This window comes from Rattus norvegicus, chromosome 10 (assembly GCF_036323735.1).
Source record: "Rattus norvegicus strain BN/NHsdMcwi chromosome 10, GRCr8, whole genome shotgun sequence".
Lineage (NCBI taxonomy): Eukaryota > Metazoa > Chordata > Mammalia > Rodentia > Muridae > Rattus > Rattus norvegicus.
In genome coordinates this window covers 5,850,553-5,869,185 of record NC_086028.1, presented here as the reverse complement: position 1 = coordinate 5,869,185, position 18,633 = coordinate 5,850,553, and the positions used below count along the sequence as shown (strand labels likewise).

Genomic DNA, 18,633 nt, shown 5'->3' with positions numbered 1-18,633 from the left:
ACCAATGGCTTTTGAAGGAGCTGCCCACCTCTGCTTTTGAAAGCTGTGTCAGAACCCCCACCTGACCACAGACATGGGACATCAGTCACACATTGCAACATGTTTGTATACAATTAGCTGCCCCCTAAGAGGTGGCTGGACTCCTGACTCCTGGCCAGCCTCAAGGTCCCAAGCCATTTCATACACCCTGGAAAAGTATTTATATAGTTCCTGTGGTGTCCCCTTGAGTAGGTTCACTGTGACAAAGAACGGCCTTTCATTGCACCTCACTGATGAGCAGGGAGGCTCTGGGAAGAGGGAAGGTAGCCACAGGCAGTAGAGTGTCAATATGTACCTGGGCATAAATAAGGAACACTGGCAAACTGGCCCTCCATGTGGTTAGTGCCTACAGTGGAGATAAGACAAAAGAAAGGGATCTAGATGTCACTATCTGTAAGGAGGGTGTGTGTGTGTGTGTGTGTGTGTGTGTGTGTGTGTGTGTGTGTGTCTGTGTGTTTGGGAACTGCTAAATAGATATGCTCTGTATTTACAATTAAATTCTCCCTTGGGGCAGAGTGAGCTTGAGAGGGGGCCTCCCTTGTTGGTGGGGCAGCACCTCCCTGCCCTGCCCTCCTCTCTCCCTCCCTACTGGCTCCCTCCCCAGCTTCCCACACAAACACCCTTGCCCAGATTGCAGGCCAATCTCGGCTTCTGCATTTGAGGGACAGAGAAGGCTCCAGGCTGTGTGACCGGCTCTCTCTGACTCTCCATTCTTGTGGGGGTGGAGGTGGTAAAGATCCAAAACCCCTTGGAGGAAAAACAGGTTCTGCACCTTCTGGCCACCCCTAGTGCCTCCCTAGGCTGTGGGCTGGGTATCTATCTCTGCCCAAAACCTTGTAGGGGACCCACACCCCTTAAAATGTCTCTCCTCATTTCCTGCAGCCCACTGAGGTATCTCCTGGTGGGAATAAGTGTTGGGGGGGGGCACGGGGAAGATGGGGAGAGGATGTGGTTCGAGAGCCTTGAGCAGCTAACTCTGCCAGGTCTCTAGGCCTGGTTTCTCTACCTTCAACAGGAGGGTGTGCTGTGCTGGGGACAGCCCAGAATAAGGCTCTCTGGGAGGAGGCGGGACAGGAGGCCAATGCATACACCCCCATTGTCCTTCCACATCCTCTTCCCTTGGGTCTCCCTGTAACCTGCATGGATCCGTCCTACAGAACATCTACCCTTATTTGAAAGTGACTTTCCAGGGGGAGGTGGGCAGCCTCCGTGCCTGGATTTTGGGGTTTCTTTGATTCAGAATGCCCAAGCAGGGGCAGCTAAGAGGTGTCTCTAGTGCCTCTCGTCGTGGTAAAATACACATAGCATTTATGATGTAAATCATTTGTAATTCTACAAGCACATGGCCAGGAATGAACCGGCAATGTTGAGTAACACCCACCACTATCTAAACTCAAAACTTCCCATCATCCCCAATCAAATCTGTACCTGTTAAATAATCCAAAATCCCAGCTATCTCCGTCAGCTGGCAAAGACCGCCTCCCACCAGATCGTCTTTGAACTTGCAGGTTCTAGGTGCCTCACAGTAGTGGGGCCCTCTTGAACCGAGCCTAGAAGCTTCAGTCCTTCTCCAAGTTTGGCATGCACTCTCAGTTATACCTCCTTTTCCCGTGGAATCATGGGTGCCATCCCGCCTTCCCTTTAAAGCCCACAGATCTGCCACTGTAGTCAAGAGCAGGTGGGAGGCCATTTTTGGAGCTTTTCCCCAGGCTTGGACACCGTTAAGACCCAAGGAAGCTGCCCCTTGCTGCTGTGCGCCACGGAGCACAGACCCGGAGGAGCTCTCAGGGAACCGCAGACCAGGTCCTATCTGATTGGTACTGCTTGGGAATCAGATGCCGAGTACCACAGGAGACAAGTGGGCTACTCTGGACTTCCAGAGCTTTGGGCCAGCGGTGGCGGAGAGGGGATCCGCCCTGACTCTTTCCCAAACTTTTCCCACCCGCTTGGGCGCAAAAGGCGGCGAATGCCACCCAGGGGTGGCACGGTGGCCTTGGGGGCACCAAAGGGGAGGCCTGCGTCCCAGAGGTCTGGAGAAGGAGCACAGGGCTGCTGCATGGACTGCACCCTAACCCCTCCCTGTCAGCCACGGATCCCCCGGCCTGTCCCGACTCCTAAAGAGGGCAGACCGCTCCCCTGTCATCCCCGAACCCCGCCATCACCGCAGTCCCTGGGCGCGCCCCCAACTCACCGAGCGCGGGCGTCTGGACACAGTGGCGGGCTGCGCGTGAGGCGAGGCGCCGGCTGTTTTGAAGCTCCGGGCTGGCACTGCGCGGCGTCCTCCGCCCTCCGGGCTGCCGAGCCTCCTCCCCGCCGCCCTCTCCCGAGCCCGCCTCCCTGCCCATGAGTCAAAAGCCGCTGATCCAGGGGGCGGGACCTCGGGAGGCCGCCGGGAACCCCCGCTTCCCCTGCCTGGCGGTCCAGTTCACTTCGCAAAGTTCAAGGGAGCTGAAAGTCTCCTGCTGGGAGCATCGCTGCCTTCTCATCTTTGTCACCCCTCTTCTCTTGACTGCAGGGTCAGGACCCCGAGATTTCCCCTTCTTTCCTAGTAGCCCTCTCCGCCTCTTACTAATTTAGTTGGTTGTTAATCTCTCCTGCCTCAGTTTCCTATGATAGACACGGAAGGCATGGTGGGACCTTGCCCTGAGACCTAAAGGCCACACTCACACGGTACCTGGCTACTGGAGAGGCTGAGTATATATATATGAGCCAAGCCATAACTGAAAAATCAGAGTTTCTTCCGAGGTAAGGCCATCATCAGGACCAGTCTTAAGATTCTTCCAAGCCTGGTCAGGCCTGTGATCGATCTTAACTATTGAGAAGTCTGAGGTAGAGGATCCAGGTCGTGGTCTCAATTGGGCATTGTATTCTTGCGTTCTCCTTTTCTCTTCTTTTCTGAAGCCTTTTTAAGCCCCCCTTTTCTCTCTCTCTCTCTCTCTCTCTCTCTCTCTCTCTCTCTCTCTCTCTCTCTCTCTCGTGTGTGTGTGTGTGTGTGTGTGTGTGTGTGTGTGTGCACTTTGCAGAGTTGATTTTCTCCTTTCTCCTTTGCGTTACTCCTGGGAATCACCAAGCTTGCACAGCAAGTGCCTTCTCCTGTGGAGCCATCTTGCTGCTTCAATTATTTCTGTTTTCAGTATTTTTATTACATTTGTTTATTTACTTATTCGTGTGTGTGTGTGTGTGTGTGTGTGTGTGTGTGTGTAGAGCACACAAGGTGATCAGAGAGAACCTTCTACGTGTAGATCCTGGGGACAGAACTCAGGTCCTCACATCTAGTGGCAAGTGTGTTTATCGTCCTCTGTTCCTGTTGCTGTGATCAACATCAGGCCCAAAAACAACGTAGAAAAGGATTATTTTCACCTTACATACATTTCAGGGAAGTTCATCACTGAGGAAAGCAGGAGCTCAGGTGGAAACCTAGGGGCAGGACCTGGTGCAGACTATGGAGGAAGGCTGATTACTGGATTGCTTCCCTTAGCTTGCTCAACTACCTTATATAGTCCAGGCCAACCTGGACCTGAGAAAGGACCCAGGAATGGCATTGCCCACAGTGGTGGTCGAGAAAATACACCGCCAACATCCCACAGACCAGTGTGAAGGAGGCAATTGTTCAATCTCTGTTTCCTTGTCCCAGGTGTCTCTGGGTTTGTGTCAAGTTGACAGCTGAGCTAACTATGGCAGCCATCTTGCCAGCCCTTGATTTGTTTTATTTATTTACTTATTATTTTTTGAGACAAGGTCTTTTATGTAACCCAGGCTGCCCTTAAACTCTCAACCCTCCAAGTGCTAGGGTAACAGGTACACACGGCAAATACCACTACCCCTATCACCCCAAGCCAGGTGCTGTGTCAGTGTTCACTTGCATCATTTTAAAATCCAGTTGCAGAGCTCTCTAGAGGGAAGCTCTCACTGGGTCTAAGTTAGAGATTCCTTGGGGGACATGGCACTCCCAAATCCAAAGGGTCGCTCCCCCAGGCCTCCAGTTGATGGAATTGGTCTAGGATCTCACTTGCATGGTGAAGGCAAATGAAGACTCATTCCGCAAGCACAGGGCACAGGAGACATTACTTGGAGCTAAGGCCTGTCTGTCTCATGGTCATCTGGAAAACAAAAAACCCAAAGGCTTTGCAAGAAGGGAGAGTTCAGTGGCTATGATTACTTACTAACCATTAGCCACAGTCTAACACCTGACCAGCCTTAGCTTGTTATTGTTGCTAATGAGACAAGGTTCCATATAGCCTAAGCTGGCCACCAGCTTCTTACTAAGTAAACAAGGATGACCTTGAACTTCTGATCCCTCTGCCTTTACCTCAAAGTGCACTAATGGCAGGCATGTACCCCATGCTGATTTTGTGGTGCTGGGGATGGAACCCAGGGCTTAGGGATACTAGTCAAGTTGCTTGCTTGACAAACGTTAGCTGTAATGTAACACAACAGCCCTGAAAAAGGCCGCATTTTATCAGAAAAGAAGCGGAGGTGTGAACCTATGAAAGGACCCTGCACAAAGGCCTGATAAGAATGGCATTGGGAATTTAAACCCAGACCGATTGCATCAACCCCTTTTTACTCATTCTCAACCAAATAACACACCCTGTTTATTTGAATATATTTATTTGAAAGGAAGCCCCGTGCTGCAAACAGGAAGCCAGTGCCATCCTCCAAAAATAGAAGACAAACTTACAAATATAAACACCACCAAAATAAAAGTGTTAGCAAGCTGAAGCCAGACGGGGTTGACTGAAGGGGCTACAAGTCCAAGGATTAAGGTCTATGGCAAGGGTCGACCGAAGCAGTGACCACAGGCGGGCCTAGCGAAGAGGGCTCTCAGAGCTCAGGCAGAATGGCTGCCAATGGACCAAGACCTCTCGCCGAGCGAGTTAGTGTTGCCTTCTCCTGTACCTTTCCTGGGGCCTCCTGCTTATGGGCGTGTCCTGAATTGGGCCGAACAGGACTGAAGAGTGGAGTGGGCAGATTGAGCCTCACCCTTTTCCAGACCCTCCGAAGAGCCTCACCTGCCTTGCTGGTTATTTTCCCTTATACCGCTCTCTCCGGGGGAAAGTGGTGGGGGAGGCCGAAGCCTGCCCTATATGTGCAATAAACTTACTCCTGGCACTCAGTAATGAACTTGAGACCCCAACATGGTGTGGGGGGGAAAGGGAAGGTGTGTTCCATGGAGTTCTCACTCCCAAAACTTTGATGAGGCACTAGGTGGGCGAGGCACATTCGCTCACAAGCTGGAGCTCGGGCTGGACCACGTGATTTACTTCAGCCAATGAGTAATTAACAAAAAGGCACTTTGGGCTCCCGTCACATTTTTGCCATTTGGAATCGGTAAAATAGCATCCTGGTACCCGAGTGAGCCCAGATAAATGAAAGCTGCTTGGATCAGAGCTACTCTAGGTAAGATGCAGGATTTCCCGCCCTGAGGCCCCAGAACTGCAGCCAGGTGGGTGAGATACACACGACCATTTCTGTATACCACTGTGGCTTCTTGGCCATTTGTAAAGAGCTAGTTAAGAGACAGGGCATCTGAAGCCATGGAAAGCCATGGAGAAAGACTATATGAGGCTTGGCTCAGGGTTGGGAAAGAGAGAGCCTATAAACATAGTTCAAAGGTTAAGGGCAGGGGTTGGGGATTTAGCTCAGTGGTAGAGCGCTTGCCTAGGAAGCGCAAGGCCCAGGGTCCGGTCCCCAGCTCCAAAAAAAAAAAAAAAAAAAAGGTTAAGGGCACTTCATCCACAATTATGAGGATTGGCGTTTAGGTGCCAGCACCCATGTTACAAACTGGGTATCCCTGGAAACACCTATAACTGCAGCTCAGGTGGGGACAGAGACAGGAGGGTTGCTGGGGAGTGCTCACTTCTAACCTAGCAAAAGCCCCAAGCTCAGGGAGAGACCTTGCCTCAAAGGAATAAGAAGAGTGATGGGGGGACAGGCATCTGATACCCTCTTCTGACTTCCATTATGTGTGCACATACATAGAATCACACACACACACACACACACACACACACACACACACACACACACCATATTTTCTTCTTAGAGAGAGAGACCAGTTGGGCTTGATGGTTCATGCCTTATATCCCAGCCTTTGAGAGACAGAGGTAGACAGATCTCCATGACTTTGAGTCCAGCCTGATTGACATAACACACTCCAGGCCGGGCAGGGATAGATGTAGTAAGATCCTATCTCAGTGGAAAGAAAGAGACAGAGCTGGAGAATGCAATTGTCCCTCGCTGGCCGAGGTCCAGCAGATGCGTGCAGATTCTGTTTCTTGTCAATGTTTCTGTTGATTCCTCTTTGTTCTCCAAAGAAATGCACAGTTAGCTAAGCCTGGGGCAAATCTGGTCACAGGGTTAAGCAGCCTGTGTTTGTTACTTATATGCGGCTGTGATAATACCTGACAAAACAACTTAAGGAAGGAAGGGGTTATTTTGATACCAGTGTGAGGGTAAATCCATCATGGAGGGGTAGTCATGGCAACTGGAGTGTGCAGCGGCTGGTCACACTGGGAGGTGCTGTCTACAGTCAAGTGTGAGTTTTCCCACCTCAGTTGATTCAGTCTGGAAAGCCCGTGCAGACATGCCCAGAGGCTTTCACCCTCCATGATTCTAGATGGGTAATCTATAGGAATCATCACACACACAGCCTAGCAGAGTGGATCTTGAAGACAGCATAGATTCCTGTCCAAATGGATGGAGATTTTAAAGCAATTGTGATTTAGGATCAGAGTGTCATTAGGGACTAATCAAAGTTGAGAGTGGTTCAAGCAGCATGGTTGGGAGTCCTCACAAACACCATGGGGTTCATTGATGTCCATTCCAGGACCGTTTCTTTGGAGAACAGTTGGGCATCTAGGCTGCTGTGCTGACCTCTAATGCCCGAGCTGCCTGGTATTCATCATCTGTCCTCCCCAACAGCAGACTGGATATTGTGACTTTACTTCTAGGGAGCATACTACATGTAATGCGTGTCACTTGGCTAAGTTGCAAAACACCGTAACCACCAGCCAACTCCCCCTGCTGCCTTCTAGGCTTGCACCTTTCTGTGCAGTGAGCCGGCTTATTAGTGCTCCCACTTGGTAAAGACGGGCTTCGGCCAACACCTAAGCAAGAAGTGAAAACTTCAACCTGCCCCACACCAGGCCCCTTTTGGGTTTGTTTTTCAAGACAGGATTTCTCTGTGTGGCCCTGGCTGTCCTAGAACTTGCTGTAGACCTGGCTGGCCTCAAACTCAGAGATCCTTCTGCCTCTCCCTCTGCCTCTGCCTAAGTGCTGGGTTTAAAAGTGTGTGGCACCGCCACCCAGCCTCTCATTGGCCATGGTCCAGCAGGTGCATTTCAGATTCCTGTCAGTTTCTTGTCAATGTTTCTGTTGGCTCTTCTTTGTTCTCAGAAGGAACTCATTGAGTTAGCTAAGCCTGGGACAAATCTGGCCACAGATCCCCAACATTCACATGAGCTTTGAAGTGAATCCTTCCCCAGCCGAAACTCCAGAGAAGGCCCCAGCTGTGGCCAACGTCTTGATGGAACCCTCATGAGGAACCGAGGATAGAGGGGTTAGCTAAGCCCTGCTCACACCCAAGATCCACTCAAACTGTGAAGTAATGAACACGTGCTGCTTGGAGCTGCTAAGTTGTGGGGCAGCTTGTCACACAGCAGTAGATCACACGAAGAATGGAGAAAACTTTGGACCACTCAGATCTGAAGGCTGAGTTCCAGTTGTTGCCGTTGCACCCATTAGCATCTCAGATCCCAATCCCAGTGGCTTACAAGTCTCCATACCTCTTACATGTGTCAGGAGTCCATCATGGATTGACTGACAGACATGGTCCCTGGCATCTGGACTCGGAAACAAAGGCTGGTTGTATCCATTACTTTCCAGTTTGCTGTAACAAGGCATCTGGCAGAGCAACTTAAGGGAGGAAGGGTTTATTTGGCTCGAAGCTTGAGGCCAGAGTCCACCATGGCTGGAACACGAGCTGGCTGCCCTGCCGGTCACCCTGACCCCACAGTCAGGACCAAGAGAAATGACGCTGGTGCTCAGTTCCCTTTCTCCTTTTTAATCACCCTTGGGACAGTGCCACCTACTTTCGGGTGACTCTTTCCACTTCAATTAACTCAATCCAGAAAGTTCCTCACAGACACCTCCAGAGATTTGTTGTAGATGATTCTAGAGGCTGTCAAGTTGACAACTGATATCAATTATCGCCTCCCTCTGAAAGCCACCCAGTCTCAGGGAAGAGCAGGACTGAGCTGGGGAGCCACCTTCTGCAGACTAGCATTTACTCAGCCACGCTGCACAAATCTCCCGCTAGCCGCGGCACCATGGCACCTTGCTTTATGTAACATTAGCTTTATGTCGGCTTACAGCTTTCTGTGCCTACAGGAGGAGAGCAATGGCCTTCCACGTTCCCTATGCAGTCCCACCTCTTGGCTACTCTCTCAGAGATGGAGAAGGATCCTCAGGTGAGGAGTTCACAGAAAAATCCGGAGTGGGATCGACACTTAGGTGGAGATAGGTGGATCAGAAACTCAAAGTTATCTTTGTCTATGTAATAAGTCTGAGGTTAGCCTGGGCTACATGAGACACTACTTCAAAACAGCATAAAACACCAAGGCCCAGTCTTGTCAGTGTGGTTCGTCTAGCTGCCCTTGGCACATGAAAGACTGTTAGGCAGGACCATAGGCTCCCCCAGGTCCTGATGTACAGAGACTTGAGACCTCTGCTACGTTGTCTTTATCACCCTCCACCGCCTATGAGGGGCAGGTTGCAGACAGACAGTGGCTTTCAGCAGACACAAGCCCTTCAAGGCCTTGGCTTCAAGCTGTGAGCTCTGAGTCTCGTGGATTCTGCCTGTGAGTTGCAAGATGTGATTTTTCTGTCTGTAATAGAATGGCAGAGATACCTGTACCCCATCTCCATGAACCTTCCTGCAGATAAGTGAACTAATTCAGCAGATGGGTGCCACCCTTCCACTCCGGCCCCATTCCACCTGCTCATTATAGAATTCTATGCCAGAAGATCCTAAAGAAAATGCCTTCCTCTGACCCCTTCAGAACACAGCACCCTTGGTCATCAGGACTTTGCTTTTTGTTTGCTTGGTTTTGTCGTTGGTATTGTTTGTTTTGTTTTGTTTGGGTAGGGACCCATGTAGCTCCGGCTGGCTTCTAGCTCCCTGAATAACTGAGGTCGATGCTAAGCTTCTGGTCATCGTGCCTCTACCCACTGAGTGCTGGAGATGCAGGCGTTCACCATTGTCCCCACTGTCTGTGGTGCTGGTTATGGAGCCAGTCTCGTCCATGCTAGGAAAGCACCGTACCAATCATCAGCACTTCAATAACCATGTTGGGATGGATTCTAGAGCTGTAATTGGGACGAGGGGGGGCGGTCAATGGTTATGCTGTGACTGTTCAGGTGCGGTTCTGACGGGCTGTCTTGTGATATTTTATCCCATAAAGTTCAGAAGTCAAACTAGAAAGATTAATCTTATGGTGTTGTCCACTTGCTTATGACAAAGAGGTCTGATAATTTTCAAAGATAATGACCTCAGAATTCCCCATCCCCTGGAGTCATAGCCTTAAAGCTTGCTGCCTTGGGCTGGCTTGTGTGTACTAAAGCTACAACAGTAACAAATCCAGGACCCACATCTAAAGTGAAATGCAAAAGGTGTATCCAGGGCTTTCCCCTGTCATTCCTTGTGCCCAAAATGGAGTTGCTCTGACTCCAGCTGCCATGTCTATCAGGATCTTTGGCACCATAGGACCAGAGCTTAGCTCTCTGACTTCGAGTTCTCTGAAGTAGAGAAGAGAAAAGCAGGGATGAAGGAGGGGCCTCTGGGATCCGATCCTCCACCACCAACCCCACCATGCCCCAAGTATCTGGAGACCAGGGTGGCTTAGAGAAGAGAGCCTGTGAAAGAGCAGGGTGCAGTGTGGTACTGAAAGGCCAAGAAAAAGAGAAGGGGAAAAAAGCCTATGGGGTGTGGATCATTAGCAGAGTCTTCGACAAGGACAAAACCGTGGTTTGAGCCCTGCATCCCATTAGCTGTGTGTGGTGGTGCATGCCTTAGGGCACAGAAATGGAGGCGGTAGGATCAGAAATCCATGAACGTTTTAAGTTACATAGTTAGCTTGAATCCAGTCTAGGATCTGGGATACATGAGACCCTGTCAGAGAGAGAGAGGGAGGGAGGGAGGGAGGGAGGGAGGGAGGGAGGGAGGGAGAGAGAGAGAGAGAGAGAGAGAGAGAGAGAGAGAGAGAGAGAGGAAAGAAAAATGAAAGAAAGAAGAAAGAAAGAAGAGAGAGAAAGAAAGAGAGAAGAAAGAAGAAAGAAAGAAAGAAAGAAAGAAAGAAAGAAAGAGAGAAAGAAAGAAAGAAAGAAAGGAGAGAAAAAGCCCTTGTTTGTCACTACTGTTCACTAATGTCTCAGGGGTGGGCAGTTCCATGTAGACATCTTTGGAACCATCATGAATGTACTTCCTACAGCCCGTGAAAGCATCCTTGTGTTCTCTAAATATTTCCAATTTTTCAAAACAAAATCCTTTCCTTCTGTCAAACAATGTCTCAAAGAAACAATATTTCCTCCCAGTCATTCACTAAACTTATCTTTGCTTTGACTCCTCCGTGTGCCCGACCGACACTGAGGCACTGAGGCTACAGCAGTGAACAAATGTGTCCTCACATCTCTTACAGGATTCAGTAACTGATGCCGGAGAGCTCCATTTGTTACCCTTTTTCTCGCCACACGTGTTTTCTTTCCAAGATCCCTGGAGAGCTTTGTGTGAACATTATCTCTCAGACTGCAAGACCATGGAAGCATCCATCAAATGACTGACCTCAGGACCCCACTGGACACATCTAACTGTGAGATCTGGGCTGGAGTCATGAATCCTCATGAAGCTCTAGGTATGGGCAGTGTCCTGGTGGGGTTTTCCTTGTCAACTTGACACAGACTAGAGTCATTTGGGAAGAGGGGACCTCAACTGAAGGATTGTCACAATCAGCTTGGCCCAGGGGCACATCTGTGAGAGATTGTCTTACTGGTGATTGCTGTGGGTGGGTCAGCCCATGCTGCTGCCCTAGGAAGGTGGGCCTGAGATTTATAAGACAGCTAACTGAGCATGAGCTGAGAGCTCGGTGAGCAGCCTGTCTCTATACTTCCTGCTCCTACCCTGAGTTCACACTCTAACTTCCCTTAACGATGGTCTGTGACCTGGAAGCGTAAACCGAAATAACCCTTCCCCATCAGCTGCTTGTATCACAGCATTCATACATCTAACTAAAACAGGCCAGAAGGGAAGCCCCTCCCTTTTAACAGGAGTCACTCTCCCAACCCAGTCAAGAGGTCAAAGGTCACAGCTTTTCGGGGGCTGGATGAGCCCGACACTGTCAGTGAAGCTGTTCCTATCCTCTAGGCAGACAGCTACTGAAACCTTATGGCAAACTAAACCCTCGATCTGCAAAGCCTTATGCCCAGGCAGCCTGGTACGCCATTCCTCGACTTCTGTTTATAGTCTGTGTCTCTTCCCCAGTCCCACCCAGAGGTTAGATAGCCAGGATTAGGTAGCCTTGGTCTCCAGACTCAGGCTTCTATCTCCAGCAGCCAGAACATGCAGTGTGCCCATTCTAAAGACTTCTTTCATAGCAAGTGTATCCCTTCACTTTTCACAACAGTAGCAAAATGCCTGAGGTTGGGCAACACACACACACACACACACACACACACACACACACACACACACATATATACATATATATGTATTTACGTATATATTGTATATATTATCACATATATTATATATAATATATATTATAGGTTTATTTTTCTTGATGTTCCATCAACAACATTTGCATTCATGACTTCATGACATATCTGAGGTTGGGTAATGTCTTAGTTTGGGTTTTACTGCTGCGAAGAGACACCATGACCACAGCAGCTCTTACATAGGAACAGTTAACTGGGGCTGGCTTACAGCTTCAGAGGTTTAGTCCATTACCATCATGGTGGAGAGCATGGCAGTGTGAAAGTGCTGGAGAAGGAGCTGAGAGCTCTGCATCTTGATTCAGGGCCAGCAGAAGGAGACTGTCTTAATGCTTGGGCATATACTATCCAAAGCCCACTACCACAATGGCACACTTCCTCCAACAAGGCCACACCTCCTAATAGTGCCACTCCCTGTGGGCCTATAGGGGATAATGACATTCAAATCACCACAGGTAACTTGGTAAAGAGGTGGTTTTTTTTAGCTCACAGTTCTGGAAGCTCATGTAGGTATCACCCAAGCTCTGGTGAAGTCTTCTAGGCTGATGGCATTACAATATGGGAGCCTGTGCAAGAGGGTGAGACATGTGAAAGGGAGTCTGGCAAGAGGGGAGGAGCCAGGAGAGGAGAGGAGCCAGGGAGAGGGGAGGAGCCAGGGAGAGGGGAGGAGCCAGGGAGAGGGGAGGAGCCAGGTATATTCCCAGTCAGAGTTCCCAGGAGAAAAAAACCAATTTCTGCTAAAGGCAGAGCCCCAAAGACATTTTCTAAGCCCTGCCTCTTAAAGGTCCCAACAACTTCTCACAATGCCACACTGGGGTTAGAACATATAATGTTTTTTTCCCTTGAGGGGACATCTGAACCTGAGGGGACAGATTTGCATCTGAACCTATAATCATGGCAATACTGTTCACGACCTGTAATTATGTATATGATCTTTTACAGACATATACACATACACACACATACTCACACACACACTAACTCACACAACACTCACACATACTCATACACATACATATATACACACATAAACATACTCATACACTCACACACACACTCACTTATACACATACACACAGACATGCATACATTCAGTCACACACATATACAAACACACTCACACGCACACACACACACACACACACACACTCACTTTCGTGTGTATCATCTTCACTCCCAACAGGAATACACTTCTTGAGAGCAGAGGCCTTCCTTATCTCTCACCCCTTAGTCACCTATTGATGCAGAGTACTAATCAAGGTCCCATTCTGCTTTGGGTAGAAGGATGATGGATGGATAGACAGACAGTCAGATACATTGAGAATCAATATTAACTGTCAATCTCCAGCCCCACAAGATATCAGCGAGGGGCTTCCTCAAGGATGTTGGGTCAGAAGTTAGGTCTGACATCTGAATGGTAAGTGGGAGTTAGCTCAGTAGACTCTGTGGGTGCAAAGGCCCATGGGAAGGGGTGTGGTCGAGGTCAGAGAGGGCAAAGCCAAAATGGTGCCAGAGAGATGATCAAGAGAAAGGAAGGTGGGCAGCTTGTGCCGAGGAGGCGGGGAGGAGTCACATCCGGTTCCCTGGACACTTCCACACACACCTGCCATCCAATGAAGGGTCCAGCTATGGAGGCAGGAGAGGGACCCCTGTCTGAGTCCCAGGCCTGCCTTGGTATCAGAAGGTAGGTGCCCAGTAAGCAGTCCTCCAGAGAACCAGAGTGGCCTGCGTCACCTCCTGTGATTCAGTCCCGGAGAGCCCTATGGTCACAACCATCATATTCTATTGGTGGCGCGGATGCCAACTGATGGCATGTCTCTCAAAAGGCCGAGTGTCGGGGAACGAGGCAAGGGAGCCTGGGCTCAGATGGGACCACGCGAGCGCATGAGCAACCCAAGCCAGATTAAGCAGTTCATTCATAGGTTACTCAGCTTACTTTAGGTTTGGCTTGGCTAGGCTTGGTCTGGCTCGTTTTGTTTAAGGTTGACTGGTTTCCTTTGGTTAGGTTAGGTTTAAGTCAGAGTATCATCATGTATTCCAGGCTGGCCTCACTAAGTAGCTGACGACAACATTGAACTTCCGATCTTGCTGTCTCTATCCAGTTGCTGGGGTTATAGAAAACACCACCACGCCAGGTTTATGTGGTACTAGGGATTGAACCCAGGGCCTCCTGCATAGAAAGTAAACACTGTAGCAGCTGAGATAGGCCGCTAGCCTCCATTCACACTTGGGCATGATTCTGGGTCTGGGAAATGAATAACACAAAGAGACTCACAGTTTCCAATGATGGGAGGTCTAGAGAAAAATCATACTATTTACAGGGGCAGACGCAATGGACACTTCTCTGGGACCAAATGTGAAGGCCTGGCCCTCCACTGGGCATGTCTGATAGGGTGGGATGCTTCCTGGATGCATGTCTGGATCCTGGCTGAGGCTGTACGGATAGATCCTCTGGACTTTCATAGTGGGTTAGACGGCAAGAGTATCCAGGGTGCAGGGTGTATCCCTTCACACCTGATCATGTGAGAAGCTCATGTATTCACTCCTCCAACCTATATCCCAAAGGGAAGCTTAAGGCAGCTTGTGCTCCAAATCACTGATACAATAGGGTGGACACAAAGAGAACACACCCTGAACAGAAGGAACCGGAGGGAAGGACAGAAGCCATCTACACCCACAAATGCTCCTGAGTCATTGGCCATGCGAATTCTCCACGCCGTTTCCAGGGACGCGGGCGGAACTTCCAAGAGTCTGGGCAGAGCTCTGGAGTCTGCATCTCTAACAGCTGTGCAGAGAGACTGTGATGTTGTGATGGACGGAATGTGTGTGTGTGTGTGGCCGTGGGTGAACAAGTGTGCATGTGAAGGCCAGGCGTAAAGATCTGGTGTCTCCCTCGGTCACTCTCCACCCTACGTTTTGAAACAGGGTCTCTTGCTTAACCTGCGCTCACTGATTGAGCTGGACTGGCTAGAAAGCAACCCAGGGACCCTCCTGTCTCTCTGTACCAGCACCTGGATTGCAGCTACATGACACCTCCCGGCTTTTTCTGGGGTGCTGGCTCATGCACTCACTCCTCCTACATGGACTTCAAAGGGAAGCTTAAGGCAGATCCAAACGCCAGTTCTTACGCTTCCAAACCAAGCATTTTACCCACCGAGCCATCTTCCCAACCCCTCGGAACCACATTTGGAGAAATCTTGGCTTTAGTCCTTCAATCAAATATGGGCACGGTGACTGAGCATCCAAGGGGACATGAAGGGGTTACTGCTGGAGCTAGAATTCTGTGCAGAAGGGGTTTCTTGGGGGAAGAGGAGCATCATTTGCTCAATCCAGCTAACTTTGACTTCAGTTGGATTTCATAGCTGCTGTATGTATATGGCAGGGGGAGAGGGAGGGAGGAAGAAAAAAAGGACGAAGGGAGAGAAGGCAGCAGGGTGGACGGGAGGAAGAGACAGAGAGATAGACAGACAGAGACAGAGAGACAGACGGGGGTACTGTATAAAGCAGCTGCTGGACTGTGCACAGTGAACCTGGCACAGGAATAACGATGAACTGCTAACTGAGAGAAACGCAGACTTTCCAGCCCTGAGAACAGCTCATTCTCCTCCAGGAGAGGTTCTGAATGCACACAGTGGGACCATCTGAACACACACAGTGGGACCATCTTTCGTCAACTCCTGGAACCAGACAAACTGGGGCATGCGGGACCAGGACAGCTCTGGAAGGTTTTTGGGCTTTGTGTGCTGCAGCCTTGGTTGCCACTTGGCTAACTCCACTGGGGTTTCAGTAGCCCACCCCTCACTTCTGGAAATCCCAAACCTTCTCCTGAGCTATGAGAAGGGAGAAAGGAGGTGGTGAGATGGAGAGCCAGCTAAGAGAAACTTCACGCAGGTCACTGCCACATGTCCTGCCTCCGCAGGACTCACAGTGGGAGCAGCAGCAGTGTTCCCAGCCCCGTTATGTTCAATTAGAACCTGCATCTTACTAAGATCTTCTGGTGACTAGTGTGCACGCAAAGGCTTGAGACGCGCTGCAAGCATTCCAGCAGAGATTCTAACCCTCTGAGAAGGCCCATCCTAGGGACCTGCTCCCAGCGGGCCCCACAGTCTGGAAACCAATCACGAGCCTGTGGGGGATACTCCATACTCAAACAATAATACAGGGCACCTGCCACAGAGGGGATCAACCCCATCTCCACTTACTTCAAATTCCCCTGCCCCGAGTGTCAAGGCATCGGGTAGAGGTGAGGCTCCTCCTCCTCTGAGAGGAGGCGGTGAGGCTGGAGGAGTGACGGAGAGATTCATCTGGGTAAGGTCTAGAACAGGAGTGGTCAACAGTTCACCCCTCACACAATCGCTAAAGTCAGGCACCACTACTTGCCATGTTTTACAACCAGCGCGTGGAGCCCCTGGGGACCCTGGGACCAAGTGAACTGGATAAATATTAAGGTGGAGGGATGAAGCCCAAGGAGAGACAGAGCTTTACTTGCCCAAGGTTGCAGGGCAGGGGTGGCTGAGAGGCAAGCGCTCCCGGCATGCCCTGGCCACGTTGTGGGGTTTTCTCTGAGGACCCACCAGCCTCGGCTGTGAAGCTGGCTGGCTAGCAGCCTCCGTTCAGAATCGCAGCTCATTGTTTAGCTCTGGCTGTATTTACTTTTCCCATTTCCTCCCATTCAGGCTGGACTTGTATTGGAACCGTGAGGAAGGGTTCCCATTGGGCTGGCAAGACTCAGCACCTTCTCTAAAGAACAGAAAACAGTTCACTTTAGAGTAAAGTGGGTTTTATTTTTTCTTTGTTTTTTGCTTTTGGTTTTTTGGTTGTTGTTGTTGTTGTTGTTTTTCATTAAAAACATAACCTGGGCTGGAGAGAGGGCTCTGTGGTTAGGAGCCCTTGCTGCTCTTCTATCTGTGGGCACTGCACACGATACAAGTGCGTAAGATAAAAGTACACACACACACACACACACACACACACTCACACACACACACACTCACACACACACAAACACACACACATACACACCCACACACACACACAAACACACACACATACACACACCCCCACACACAGACACACACACACAAACACACACACATACACACACTCACACACACACAAACACACACAGAAACACACACAGAAACACACACAGAAACACACACACATACACACACTCACAAACACACACACAAACACACACACACACACAACTAAAAACAAAATACTTTTAAAATTATATAAATTCTACCTCAGGGAAAGGGCTGCTTTGCTTTGGTTCTCCTTGGTTCAGGGTGATATTCTGAGAGTTCATCTTATGTAGTCCAGGCTGGCCCTGAAGTTGTGTCTCAGGATGACCTTGACTCCTGATTATTCTGCCTCCACCTCCCTACCTACCTTGTTTTGTTTTGAGACAAGGGCTGGCTATGTAGTCCAGGCTGTCTTTGAACTCTCAGCCTCCTGAGTTTGGGGATTACAGAGGTAGCTTTGTTTTGTTGATGAAGTGAAAACAAGAATCAGCTTTTTTTTTTTTTTTCCTGTAAAGGGCCAGAGAGCTAAACCCTTGCTTGGAGGAAGGATGTGCAGCTGCAACCACAGCAAGCCATGCAGGAGCGGGTGTTTGTGGTCTAGCAAAGCTACAGGGCCTCAGGAGAGTTCATTTGGCGGAGAGTCGCAGGTTCAATCCTCAGCCCTGTGTAAAGCACGTCTGACAGCGCCATGTCTTAGTCGTTTCCCTATTGCTGGGACACCATCACAAGGCAATTTATAAAAGAAAGAATTCAATTGTGGTCATAGTCCCAGAGGTTTAGAATCCATGATGGTTGAGTGAAATCCTGGCAGCAGGAAGAACTGAGAACTCACATCTTGATCTATGAGCAGGAGGCAGAGAGCACACTGGGAATGGTTCAAATCTTTTGAAACCTGCCTGACCCCAGATCAGAGCCCAAAGCAGGCAACCAGAGAGAGAGAAAGGTCTCCCACGTCCCAAGCAGCTGGTAGTTCAGCCAGTCAGAGAGACCTAGGTTCAGCTGAAAGCTCATCTCAATATACAGGATAGAAAGTGGTCAGGTCTAGCCTCCGGACATATGAGTGCACACATGTACATGCACCTGCACACACACACATATGGGCTCACACACATGCACATGAGCCCTCCACACAGATGCATAGACAGTGACCTTGAAGATGATTCCAAAATGGGCATATTCAATGGTCTTTAGAAAAGTAAGACCCAAGGCGAAAACCACAAAGGAATGAGTAGGGAACCATGGGACCTCTTCCCATGCAGAGCCTCTCTTGACCCTGTTCTTCTGCAGAAGTCAAGGAGGTGGGGAGTCTAAGGATCTCCAAGGGATGTTAGGGCTTTAATTCCCACCTCCCCTCTTTCAGGGTGTGTCTCATAGTGGTCCATCTAATATAACCAAGGCTGAGTGGAATGGTCATTGGGAGACATAGGGGAGTCAGGAGACCCCCAAAGCTCAAACTTCCTTCCCATACTGTACCCCTTTCCCCTTTTACACTTTACAAAGAATGTTCCTTTGGCTTCTCAGGCTGTTGACTGTTCTGTTAGCTGTTAGGCAGCCATTAATACCTTAGAAACATTCTTACAACTTGACTTACTTATTTTGAAACAGGACCTCACTATGTAGCCCTGGCTGGCCTGGAACACACTATGTAGATGAGGCTGGCCTTAAGCTCACAGGTGGCCTCTGCTTCCCAGGTGCAGGTTTGGAAGCTCGGGCCATCACACTTGGCCTACTAAGGTCATTCATTCTCAATCAGGTTTTAAAGTAACAAACCATTGGTCTAGAGACCAGCCCAGCTGCGATT

At 49.7% G+C, this 18,633-nt stretch overlaps 1 protein-coding gene across 1 annotated transcript in view; it reads right to left on the bottom strand.

The window, feature by feature from the left end:
• Emp2 (epithelial membrane protein 2) overlaps nt 1–2,317 on the bottom strand; it is a 34,665-nt gene extending 32,348 nt beyond the window's left edge. Inside the window, exon 1 of the mRNA NM_001007721.1 lies at nt 2,231–2,317. The gene's annotated coding sequence lies outside the window, so the exon portion shown is untranslated. The remainder of the gene's footprint in view (nt 1–2,230) is intronic.
• Nucleotides 2,318–18,633: the final 16,316 nt, after the last annotated feature.